Here is a 13,583-nt window from a genome sequence, read left to right as displayed (position 1 = left end):
TAAAACTAAATGAACAAAGAAAAACATACAAAAGTAACCAGAAGAATTTCTTAAACTCAGCGTCAATTAAGTCGATTTTAAATCTAAAAAGTTTTATTACTTAAAAAAAAAAATTAAAAAAACTAAAGAATCTTTATCTAAACATACAAATTTTAGTTTTTTATTTTAGTATGATCAAAGTAGCTATTAAAGCTATTGTTTTTATAGTTTTTTACTAATAATTACAAGCAGAAATTTAAAAAGAATCAACATTTAATAACTACTGTCACACATTAACATTAACTAAAAACTATATAAAATATTTTTAAAATTTGTAGACAATTACTTTAACTTATTATAATATTTGCAAATAAAACAACAAGTACGAATAAAATATAGCACATTTAAGAAAACAAATATAACTAAAATAATCAAGTTAAATAAACAAAGGAAAAATAATAATAGAAATAATAAACAAATGTATTCTTAAAAAATTTTGTTAATGATGTCATCTATTTAATATTAAGAAGAGAAGTTTTTTATACGAAAAATATAACAGGTTTATTATTTCATATCACAGCTGAACGAGGATCACGCTATTTGTTAACCACTGTATAGTAGTAAAGATAAATAATAATATAAAAATATCATAATAGATACTTTGATTGAACTAAGGTACTAATATAAAGTTTTACACTAAAATAAATGAAACTATAAATAATTAACAAGCTAAAGATTAATTGAGGTTAAATATTTAATGTATTTCATAACTGAAAAATTCTAAAAAAACTTAAAATTAGGTTGTCCTGGACAAGACCTCAAAAGGTACCTGTGGTGTGCAACTCGATAACCCAAAGGTTTTTCATGCACAAGCTCCAAGGACCAAGTACTTTAATTAAATAAGTGGTTTAATAAAATAAAGTAATAGTTTTAAAAACTTTAGACACCTTCCAATTAAATAAATGAAACTTCTAAAATATTTAACCTTCTATACTTTATTAAATACTTTATAAATTATTGACTTCAAATCATACCGAAGGTTAGATTAAAAGTTATATTTTGTTTTAAATTAATTAAACATATAAGTTTTTTTTTTTAAGAAAAGTTTTTTCATACGATTTTTTCATATAACATAAACATTTAAGACTTTTACTAGTTTTTTTTTCAATTTTTCTTCAATTCTAAAAGCATAATCAAGTTAATTTTTTTTTGATCTGTTACAAGGGTTATCTTACATTTAAGTGACTTTTAAAATATAGTTCTACAAGAAGTTCAGGTTCTTACATCTCTTTTCTTATTAATTATGAAATAATTAAATCAAACTAGAATAAATGTTTATAAAGAGAACTTCAATTTTAAGTTAAATCTTATTGTAGATGGATTTCTTATAAATTTTTCCTTAAAATTCTAAAAAATTTACATTTATATATCTATTTATAATAAAAAAGTTTAGTCTTATACAATTGCATTTAATTATTCTTTTTTAATTTATTTTAGTTTTTATTATTTTATATTATTGTTTTCTTATAAAAAATTTATTTTTTTGCGGAATAAGTTATTTATGTCTTTAATATTTTTGTTTTGAATAACAGATTTGAATTTTGATTTACAATTTGTAAGTTCATAACATTCAAATAAAATTTAAAGAGAACTTCAATTTTTATTCAAATGTTAGCATAGATGGAGTTCTTACATATTTTTCTTTTAAATTTTAAACTTTATACATTTCTAAAATTTAATTGACGTCATATATCAGAAAACAAAATTATTTTTGTTATTAAAATATTAAAAAAAAAACTAGAGTTACTTTATGAATTATTTTTTTTCAAACCACTGCAAATTGTTAAAAAGCATTAAACATTTTTAATTACCTATAATAAACTATTATATAATTGTTTTTCCAAACTACTAATATTTCTGAAATGTTAGTACAAATAAATTTAAATGAACTTTTTTTTATGTTTTAAGTAACTTAGCTATATTTAATAGTCATAAACATTTAGTTATTAATGAGTACTTGGCTATAAATAACTTAAACAGTTATTAGTAATAAAGTTGATTAGTTTGCTTGTTTAATTTAATACTTGATTGTTTTACCATTATATAGATATTATTTTGTATATCAATTTAGATAAATTAGTACATAGTTTAGTAAAGTAAACTATGTACTACATAACAAAACAACAGTAAATACTAATGTGTTTCTGATCGTGATCAAGTTCTAAAGTTATAATAAGAATCTTAGACTTAGGCCCACCTACAACATTGCTTACCTATAAATTATTGTATGTAGTAATAAAATATATTATAATATTTTAATGACATCATATATGGAAAACAGCGAACTAATATTTTCATTAAAACTATAAGTTTAGTACTAATATTAAAATCTAAGTTTATGTTTATATATTACTTTGTAAACCACTGAAGAAGTGGTTAAAAAATCGCCATTATAAATTCAAAAATGTTAGAAATGGTGATTATTCAAAAATTAAGAATAAGTTATTATACATTAAAGATTTTTCACAGCAAAACCACTAGTAAAATTAAGTATTAAAGAACCAATATCAAAATTATATAAAAGTATGGCAATTAACCTATTCCGGTAGTTGTCTGCAGTAAGCTAAAACATTGCCAAAAAAACAATTAAGAAAAATGATAATAGAGCTTGTCCCAAAGAGTGTAGAGATTTTTTACTATTTAGAAAAGAATGATATACCAGCTCAAGTTATTTATTTAAATATAAAACGTTCTTTTATCGCAGGTAAATAACACAACGTGTGCAAACAATTATAATCTCAATAGATTAAAATAAAGTAACGTTTTTGATTTAAGTTAATTATGTTTGATGTATAATAACAAAAAATTTGACTAACAGATTTTTTAATTTCGTAGTACATACTATTACAAAAAATTGAAATAGAAAAAGAACTAGTCAAAAGTATATTATTTAAAAAATAAAATAATTAATAAAAAAACAAGTTTTACTTGGTTTTGAACGAATTAGTTTTATACCTTAAACATGTTCTTAGAGATTTTTGTTACTAAAGCGGATCTAAAATGCTGGTCGAATATTTCTCAGTTTAATAGTTTATAATAAACAACTTGCAAGTGACTTTAAGTATTAAAACTCGTTGTTTACATTAAGTAATGAAATATGTGTCATTTTTATTTTTGTTTTAAAATAAAGCTATTGTATCTTTTTATAACATAAAGTCATTGCGATCCTAAATTATTAAACTTAATTCACATAACTTTTTTTTTTTTTTCAAAGCCGTTGTTGTTTTCAAAAACTATTAAATATTTACAGATCATTTTCGTACTTTTTTTTTTTTATTTAAAACTAAGTTTATTTATTACTTAATTGCAACTACACTTAGTTTACATATATCTTATTTTAAGTACAATTAACTTTTGTTACCGATTTTTTACAACGTAAAGTTTTTAAACTATTCTTTTAGTAATACGTTTAAGGTACTTAAAATTTTTTATTTTAAATAAATTTGGATACTTATAAACACTAAAATAATGAATTTAGTCTTTAGTTATGTGCTTCTTTTTGTATGTTTTATTATTTTTGCATTAAAAGCGATTTTTCATACGTACGATTTAATAACAAACAAAAAGTTTAAGTTCTGCTAACACTCAATTATTATTCAATACTGTACTAAAATACAACCATGACAAAATAAAGGTACTACCGAACTAACTTGTTTTTACATTAAGTTTGTTCGATAATATAAAATTATACATTAACGTGCCGCTTAGGTACGCATTTTTTGGTTAGCAAATTATAAATCAAATTCTACTAGTTCAAAATGCCTATTTCAATTAAAAATTAAATAATTGTTTATTATATTTAATAATAAAAGCTATTACGTTTTTATATTAATTAAACTGCATTTATGTATAAAAAATTGACACTAAAGAAACCAGAAAGATTGTATGAATTTACAAATATTTTTACAAACTCTATATATGAAATAAACGCATTACAGTTTATTTATACATAGAAGATAACAACCATTCCAATATTAAGTTGCATAGCTCATGATGAAATAAAATATTTAAAATATGTAAAACTAATACCATAAAAAAATCTAACTATTTCAAAGTACATTTGATATAAAACTAAAAAAAAAATAATTTACTTCAAAGTGAGATTCTGCTATTACACATTTATATAACAGACATTTTTTTACTTTTATAATCGAAAAAATAATCGGTTTAATAATAAGCTTACAAGTTCTTCTGTAATTAACTAAAATAGGTTAGCTTTAAAGCGAAACTTGTCGCATTCTAGCAAATATAAAACGTTACACAATTTTGCAATAAAAATTTTTAACTTAAAAACTGAACCATGACGTAGCAAGAAAAAATTGCGAAACATTTGTGTTTCAAAACTACTTGTTTAACTTAGATATTATAGTTAATATTCGTTACTTGAAAAATATAATTTTTCAGAAATTTTGCAGCCATACTACTGTATGGATAAAATTTACTGTTTTGTTAATTAAATATAACAATATTCAAAAAAAAAGCGTTAAAAGAAAAAAACATATTTATATGTCACTAATTTAAGCAATTATCAAGTTAGTTGATTGTATTAAAAATTATTAATATCTAAGTTTTACAATAAAAAAATCATAAAACTCTTAATAATTGATAGCTTTATGTTTTGCTACTAATACTGCTTTCGAAATAAAAGTATTAAATCATTTAATTGAAAGCACTCATATGTTTAAAAAAAATGTTAGCCTAATATTAAAATAAACTCTTTGAACTAAAAATTTTAGTTTATAATTTAAATCTCTCTCTTTCTATATCTATATGTACATGTATGCATAAGTTCAGCAGTTGTAAAAGGTAATTTAGAATGTAATATGTTTATATAAATGACTTAGAATAAATTTTAACAGATTTAACAATGTAATATAAACAACTATATACATTTATATATGTATCTGAATCAACAAACATTTACTGGTAAACCATTCTTTACATTAAATAACTTCAATGGTTTTCTACTTTGTTACTTAATGTTAATCCTATATCAATGTAGAACAGAGTAAGTTGAATTTTAATATAAAATAAATTTATATATTATACACTATTTGCTGTATAAGCCTGTTTATCATTTTAATTTAGTACTACTTAATTTTATTATTAGTTTAACTAGCAGTAGGATTTATTATTATCATAAAAACAAATCTTTACCTAAAGTGTAAAAAGACGTCATTAGTGCAAGTCAAAAAAAAAGTCAAATATAATATATAATAATAAATATAATATAATAATAAATATAATAATACAGTTTATTAATCAAACAGTATTTGTTATTTTTTCTTAGTTTAACTGATCTACTTTTAAGGAACTAGATAAAAGTTTTTTAGTTTGTTTTCTACTTTCGCTACTTAACAAAGAAGTAATTTTACCTTTTGATACTTTGTATACTTTGAATATTAAACTTACTGCTTATAATTTAAACAAACTTATTTTTTATTGTGTATACTTGCAATACTGATTTACATTTTTTTCTTAATTACAGTCTACTTTGTTTTAGTTTAAGTATATGTTCTTTAATTTATGTTCTTACAATAAAATTTTCAAAAGTCACTTAATTTTAGTTAAGTAGGGTTGTTTAACTTGATTTAGTATTATTACAACAAAAAAAAATTAGAATCACTAAAAATATTTTGTTAAACTTTCATACTATGTAAAAATATTTAGTTTTATGTATTTATACTTTCTAAAACTTTTAAAAATAGAAAGTGTGCAAAGTAGTTAGATAAAATTTGTTTTTAAAATAACCCTAATTTTAAACCTCTAAATCTGTTATTTAAATCAACAATATTGCAAATTATTAGAAGTTACAAATTAACTATACATTACGCTAACAAAAACAGTGTAGTTTATAGAAAAAAACATAAGCAACTAAATTTGTTTACAACTCTATGCATATTATTGAAATAAAGCATGGAGAATAGAAAAAAGTACCTTAAAAAATTAACTTACATGTGTGTATAGTTACCATAAAACTTATAATTGGCCAATAACAATTTCGTGGAAGCAGAATATGAGATAGTGTCTCGTTATCAACAAATTAATTTCTTTTTTAAGTTAAAAAAAATAATAATAAAAATCATGTCTGTTGTAAATATTAAAATGTTTAGTAGAATTGTTTGAACTTATGTCAAAACTTAAATTAGTTTTTTTTTATTGAACTGTATCGTAGCGGTATAATAATTGTAGTGTAACTTTAATTTTATTTCCAACAAAATAATACACTGTTAGTCTACAAGTATAAGCTTTAGTTCGAAATAGTATGCAACAAAAGTATAAACTTAAATTAATAAAAATTATTGATAAGATGACCGAAGAATGTGTTAATATCGAAGCAAGTTTTGTTTAGATCGAAGTTGCAAAAACACAACGAACTGTAAGTTTTTAAGTGTTTTCAAGAAAATAATTCTAAAGTTTCTTTTAAATAGTTACATTTCATCTTGAAAAAAAAGAGAGTAAGAAAAAATTTTCGATGTTAGAAATAACAAAAAATAACAATATATAAAGCTATGAAAATTTTAAAAGAAAGTGATGTAAAATTTAAGTATAAAACTTTTTAAAAATATAAAACAATCAAAAACTTTTCACCAAAATCTTAAAATTTTTCCTTTAGTTATATTTCATCATGTGTAGAAAGGTATAAACAACATTTATTTTCGTTAATAGTTTGTTTAATCATGTTTTTTGTTCAAACTTTATTTTCAAGATTTTTAATTAGATTATTCCTAATTTAAATCCGCAGTGCGTTTTATTAGTTATCTATAATACTGTTTATAATTAGTTTAAAATTTTAAACCGAAATAATTAAATTTTAGCCATAGAAAGATAACAAAATTAAAAAGATTAAAAGTCTGAAAACTGTAACCTTGCAACTTAGAATAACCAAGAATATTTTTTATAAGTTTTAAAGTTTGATCGTTACTACTTAAGTTTAGTGACGTAACTAACAAACGACTGTATACAATCAAACTGACGTGTATTTATATTAATTCGTGTTTCATCATTGTAATCAGTTGTATGACAACTAAGGCATTAAACGTACATAATTTTTGATATATTAACTGTTATTTTTATAAAGAAGTTAGTAACTAAAATCAAAATGTTAAATCTCATAAATTAATTAAAATAAATTTTTTCCTAAATATATACTTCAGACAAGTTTTAAAATTTTTCCTAAATATATATCAACTTGTGTTCCAATGTAGAATCAATAATATTTCTACTAAGGTATAAAATTTACATTTTAATAGTTATCATATCGCTCTTTTTGTAAAGTATTTACAATTAAAATAACTGAATTCGAAAACCGTCGCTAAAATACATTATGGTTTCCTCAAAATAATTATAATTTAGGCAGTTTTTGATTTTTTTTTACATGGTTGTTTTAAATTTTGATAACTAATTACAGTAAAAAAACTTAAAATACAAATTACTATTATACAAGATGTCAATGAACTAATTTAATTAGAAAAACTACAATTGAATTTTTACTCTGCACTTTTCAATTTAGAAATTGAGAACAGATTTGATAATAGTGACTTTCAGCATAAACTACATATATTTTTATACTTTTTATTTGTGTGTTTGCTATTTATATAAAAACACATTATGTATTTTGTTTTAACATTTACAAACAATTATCATTGTAGTAATCTAAAAAATAAAAACTCTTTTAAACTTTAATTTAATTAATACGAAATGTTTGTATTTACTCTCATTACAAAATAACTGAATTAAAACAAATCATTTTTTAAAGTAATAACATGAAGTAGCAAACTTGCACTGTATTACTGCATTTATTATTATATTAAACAAGAAAACCGATATCAATATGTTTCCACTTAAAAGCAAAAAAAAAAAAAAACAGTTAACATTAAATACATACTTCAAAATTTAACTTTTACTGTGTTTAGTTAACAAACTTACTTTCAATTTATCAGTAGTCTTTAAAATATATATTTTATTAAAAAGTTTTAAGTTTATACTACTAACTCATTAACCAAAAAAATGTTTGTAAACGTAATCTAAACGCATTTCAATAGTTTAATTGTTTATTAAATATATTGATGTGTATCATAATAAATCTATACCATTGAATATCAAAATTCAAATTTAGCTTTATAATAAGTAAAAAGCATTAAAATTGTTATGTTATAGATATCATTGTATTAGTCTATAAAAAGTTAATAATAGAAAAAAAAACCACATTTAACTGACTTTAAAAGTTAAAAAAAAACTGAGAACTCTATTAAAAAAGATTTTCCATTTATGTTTAAATTTTTAGACAATTTGTCTATCTCCGGTATAAAATGACGTTAGAAATTGTGTTAGCACCATCGCGTGGTTAAAAAAACTTGATAATTTTTTCCCTAAAACAGTAATGGTGCAATCTCAGGATAAGTTTGTGATTCAGATGCATCACCTTGTGGTTAGAATCTTTTAATTAAAACATTATGCGTTCACAAGCGGCATCTAGATATTGTTTATTATGTATAGTAAAAGAAAAAAAGTATACGTTTATACTTTGTCTGATAAAGTTATAATGTTTAAAGCTAATTTATATTTTAAAAAAATTTTTTATTTGTTTCTCAAAAAAAAAAAAAACAGTAGTTGTGTGTGTTTTTTAGTTATTTACACTAAGCCCTAATTTTAATACAGCCATGTTTTACAACTCAATCTAATAGTTTTAATTATTTAATTTTTGCGAGTTATCATCGTTCGCATTAAGTTAAAAACTAATTATAATTATTTACCAATCTAATAATTATTCACCAATCTAATAAAAGTTTTCGTGTAACAACTATTTAAACGGTAAAGTACCTTTAAGAAGTTTTTAATATTAAAACACAAAAATCTGCTTCATTTGTTTATAACTGTTTAGAACTTAATATTATTGAATTTTTCATTTCAAACTAATACTCTAGTTATAACTAATGTTAAATAATATATAATCGAAATTAAAAGATAGTATATTTCAGTTTTAGTTGATATTTTGTATATTTAGATTTTATTACAATCAACCTGGTAATGTTTTGTGCGTAAACATATACTGATCTGTGTTATAACTTTTTATAGTATTTTCTTAATATAAAAATAATCTTTTTGTTTATCTAAACAATAGTAAGTTTAATATTACAAACAAAAAAACTTTTATAACATTAACAAGTTTTCACTTTTTAGGTAAACTTTAGTGTTTTTGTAGACTATAAAGTTAAACTGTTTACAATAATATTAAAGTTGAATAGCACTAGTTAAATAATATACAGTTACTTATATTTAAAAATCTGTTTAATAAAAATTTCAATTATAATCAATTGTTTTCTACGCTGATTTGGATTTAATTACATCTAGTATAAACTAACAAATTAAAAGTACACTGTAAATATTTCACTATGCATTATGGTTCACTAGAAAACTTGTTATTTAGTATTTTTTTTGTAAAAGAAGTGGTTTTTTTTTTATTATAACATTTATACTTTGACCTCTTCACATGTACACATATTTGGAATACTATCTAAAGCAGTAAATTGAAAAATTAAAATTTATATATTTACCTAAACTCTGATATGTATTTAAATAAAAAAAATTCTTTGTTTTTTTCTGTACATATTAGCTTAAAGTAATACAATCTTTTATGATTTTTTTTTTTAATATTTGTTTATTTTCTAGTTAGTTACTAAAGTCAGTTACTTTTTTATTATAAAAAAATCAACTAGATAAGTGTTCGAAATAAAAAACATTTAACTTTTTTTCTGGACGTTACTCGAACTTAAGTAGTTTACTTCAAAAGTATTAGTTTACAATTAAATTATTTTTTTTTAAACAATATAATCTTTGTTAGTAAAATTTTTTTTATTATATATATTTTTAGCCACATAATAGCATGGCTCCAAAAATTAAAACTTATCTTGTACTGATATATAATTATTATTATTTTATATCAGATTAATAAGTAGTTGTAAATGACAAATTTGTTTGCGATTTTAATTTTGTTACGTCACAATGCACCTTGAACGCAAAACTACAAAGTTTATGCGACGTTTTGTTTATGCGAGCAATTCTCGCTACTTAAAAATAATAAATACAAGTTCGAAAATTTTAAATAGAATTAATTGCTAAATTATTTTTCTAGCTAATATTTCACAAAATCAGGTGCTTAATTTTCATATACTAAATGTGTTATGTTAGTTAGTATTCTTTTTTAAAAAGAGTTTAACTACTTGTTATTTTTATTATGAATACGTAACTATGATAAGCAATAAAAGTATAAGTAAAAATTATTTAACTATTTTTACGTTCTAGCTAACATGAAATAATTTAAAAATATTTTTTTTTGAAAGCAACAACTTTTAGTATCAAAATTTTTCCTCTCAAACAAAAAACGTCACATATGAGAAATTTAAAATTGTTAGCTACTGTTAGAAATTTACAACTGTTTAATGACGTCACAATCACAAAGTTTTAAAGTTTTGTAAATAGTTGTAAGTAATAAGTGAATAGTTAGCTAGATAAATAATCAAGTACATATTAATAATTTGAAATTCTGATGTTCAAACTTTTATATTTGCACAATTATGCGGGAAATATTAATAATTACAGCTATATGATATTGGTTAAGTTCAGTTATAGTATAAATTAAAATCTATAGTTTTGCTTAATTAAACTATTTGTCTTGGTGTAGCAATTAAATCTCTTAAAATTAATTTTCACATATTTACACTGTTAAATGCAAAATCACTCAAGTGGAAAATGCCAACACCAAGTTTGCAACAAATATTTACAATTCTAAGCTGCATAACCAGTTTTTAGTCACGAATTTTGAAATGGTGAGTTCAAGCTGATGAATTAAGATTGGTTCGTAGCCTCGTAACGTCTAGAGCTGTAAAATTATGCAGATAAAAAACGTCAGCATAAGTTTCAAACAATAAAACTCTTTTCAAACATATACTTAAAGAGAAAACATCTAAATTCAGAAGTTAAGTTAACTAAAATAATTGCTAAAATTAACAGGTAATACAATAGTAAAATGGACATTTGAAGATTAAGTAATGCTAAACCAAGTTTTTTACACATAATATGTTGCATAAATATTTTTTATACATTTTAAATAAAACTTGTCATAGTATAATGGAAATATAAAATTTATTTAATAGAAATTAACTGACTATTTAAAAAAAAATATCAATCGAAATAACACGTAAACAAGTTAACAAATTTCTGAAAGTATTATTTTGGCAAGGTAAATCTTTAAAAGTGTTATTAAAACATTTAGTATAAGAATAAATTTAAATTTAAAATCGCATTGAGAAATATTTATTTTTAAATTAAACAGTTACTACGTTTTACCACTGAAAGGTTTATCAAAATGTCATTTTGCAATAAAAAAATTAAAATGACAAACCATGCAAAAAAATCTAATTAATTCTTATTAAAATTAAAAAAGCAATAAAGTAAAAGCATGTTGTATAACTTATAAATAATTGTTTTTGTTTTGTTGATAGTATAAATACTCATATATTTAGTTTTATCAGCTTGGCGCTTTAGCAGGCGCCTGTAATCCAGCTGCCTAGAGGCTTGGAATGGTGATGACTTCACAAAATTAAAATTGTAAAACCTATTACCGTGCATAATAAAGATCAAGATATTAAATCTATTTGTATAAAATTACATTTGTTTCAGGTGAATGTTAAAACCTTTCTTTTTTATAGGTTTTTAAAGTAATTGTCTATAAAGTAATTATTAAAAACTGTTATAGTTGCAAATATTTAACTAAACTGTTTGAAAAAGAAAAAGTGTTCAAATTCATATACGTTAACAAAAAAAAAGATAGATTGGAAATTTTATCAAATGTATTAATGAAAAAATTGTTTCCCACCGTATGTTATTTAGTAGTTTTAACTTTGTAAATCTCTGTTAAAGTTGGTAAACAAACATTAAAAATATAAATAACATACTATCGAATCAAGGATTTGGCAGGCGCGTGTAATCTAGCTGCTAGGAGGCATGTAATTGTGACTTTAATAAATTAGAACGATGAAAACTATTATCGTTAATAATGAAAATCGAGAGACTAAATTTCTGGTGATTCAAAAATTATAGATGAACAAAGAATCCTTTTTTTAATAATTTTATTGAAGTAGTTACTTACAAAAAAATCAAACAAAATTTATTATAGTTGCAATGATTTGATAAAATGATTCGTAGGGAAATAAACAACAATTAGTAATACTAATAAACTGTTGCAATTTTCACTCTTTTCTGGTATATTTTTTTTTTTTGTAAAACTTATTTTACAATTTAAACTTTGACAATTCAAATTCCGGCAATTTAAATTTCGACAACTCAAACTCGACAATTCAAATTCCGGCAATTTAAATTCCGACAACTTAAACTCGACAATTCAAATTCCTACAATTCAAACGCGACAGTTCAAAATCGGACAATACAAATTCCGATAACTAAAATTCAGACAATTCAAATTCCGAAAACTCAAATTTCGACAATTTAAACTGCAACAATTACTATTCGGGCAATTAAAATTCCGACAACTCAAATTCCGAGACTCAAATTCCGACAATTCAAGTTTCGACAACTCAAATTCGGATAGTTCGAATCCCGACAACTCAAACTCGGACAATTCAAACTACGACAACTCAAATTCGGACAATTCAAAGTACTAAAATTGATTTTTTTTTAATAAAACGATTAAAGTGTACTTATATGTTACAATAAAAAACATAATGAGAATTATATTTTTTATCAAATGTTGTTTTTTTTTAATGAGATATTAAGGTTTAAATAGAATTCTTTTTTTAGTTATCTTGAAACAGTTATACTTTCTTAAAAATATATAGAATATTAGAATTAAAATTATCTTTTAGAAGTATCCGACTATTAAGAAAATATTTAAAATACTCTAAATAATTTTAGACATAAAATTAAGTAATCTTAAAAGATTAGTATAATTTTTTTGTTAAGTATATAGATTATCATTAGCATATACTGGTAAAAAAATAACATTAAGTTTTTATGTCATGTTATAGAACTAAATGTGTATAAACTAATTCATTATTTGTATAGTGTAGTTCGTTTAAATAATTTGTTAAAATTAAATATCATTGAAATAAAAGTAATTTATCATTGTTTCATGTTAAGCTAATAAAAAAAAATATATTGAATATCATTAAAGCATTACTTAAAAAGAAACCGCTCAACAAAACTACTTTTCCACTACATATATAGTATAAACAAGAAATAAACTGATTACAAATGATAATTCGATAGTCTAACTTGACTTATGTAATGTAGTCAATAATAAGAATTTATGGACCTAGTCACAGTGACAAGACCAATATCCGAGTTTTGATTGAAAAAACTAAAACGAGTATTACAATACAGAATTTTGATGTCTTATAGCTGAAATTGAAAAAACTTTTTTACCATATCATTATTATTTTATTTTTTTAGTCTATCATAATTAGATAAAAAAAAAACTTATAAAGTATTTTTATCAACATTTTAAACTAAAAACGTTTGTATTC

The sequence above is a fragment of the Thalia democratica genome, chromosome 3 (genome assembly GCF_965202585.1).
Source record: "Thalia democratica chromosome 3, ktThaDemo2.hap1.1, whole genome shotgun sequence".
In the NCBI taxonomy this organism is placed as follows: domain Eukaryota; kingdom Metazoa; phylum Chordata; class Thaliacea; order Salpida; family Salpidae; genus Thalia; species Thalia democratica.
The sequence above is the reverse complement of the archived record's forward strand: the minus strand, read 5'-3'. Positions refer to the sequence as shown.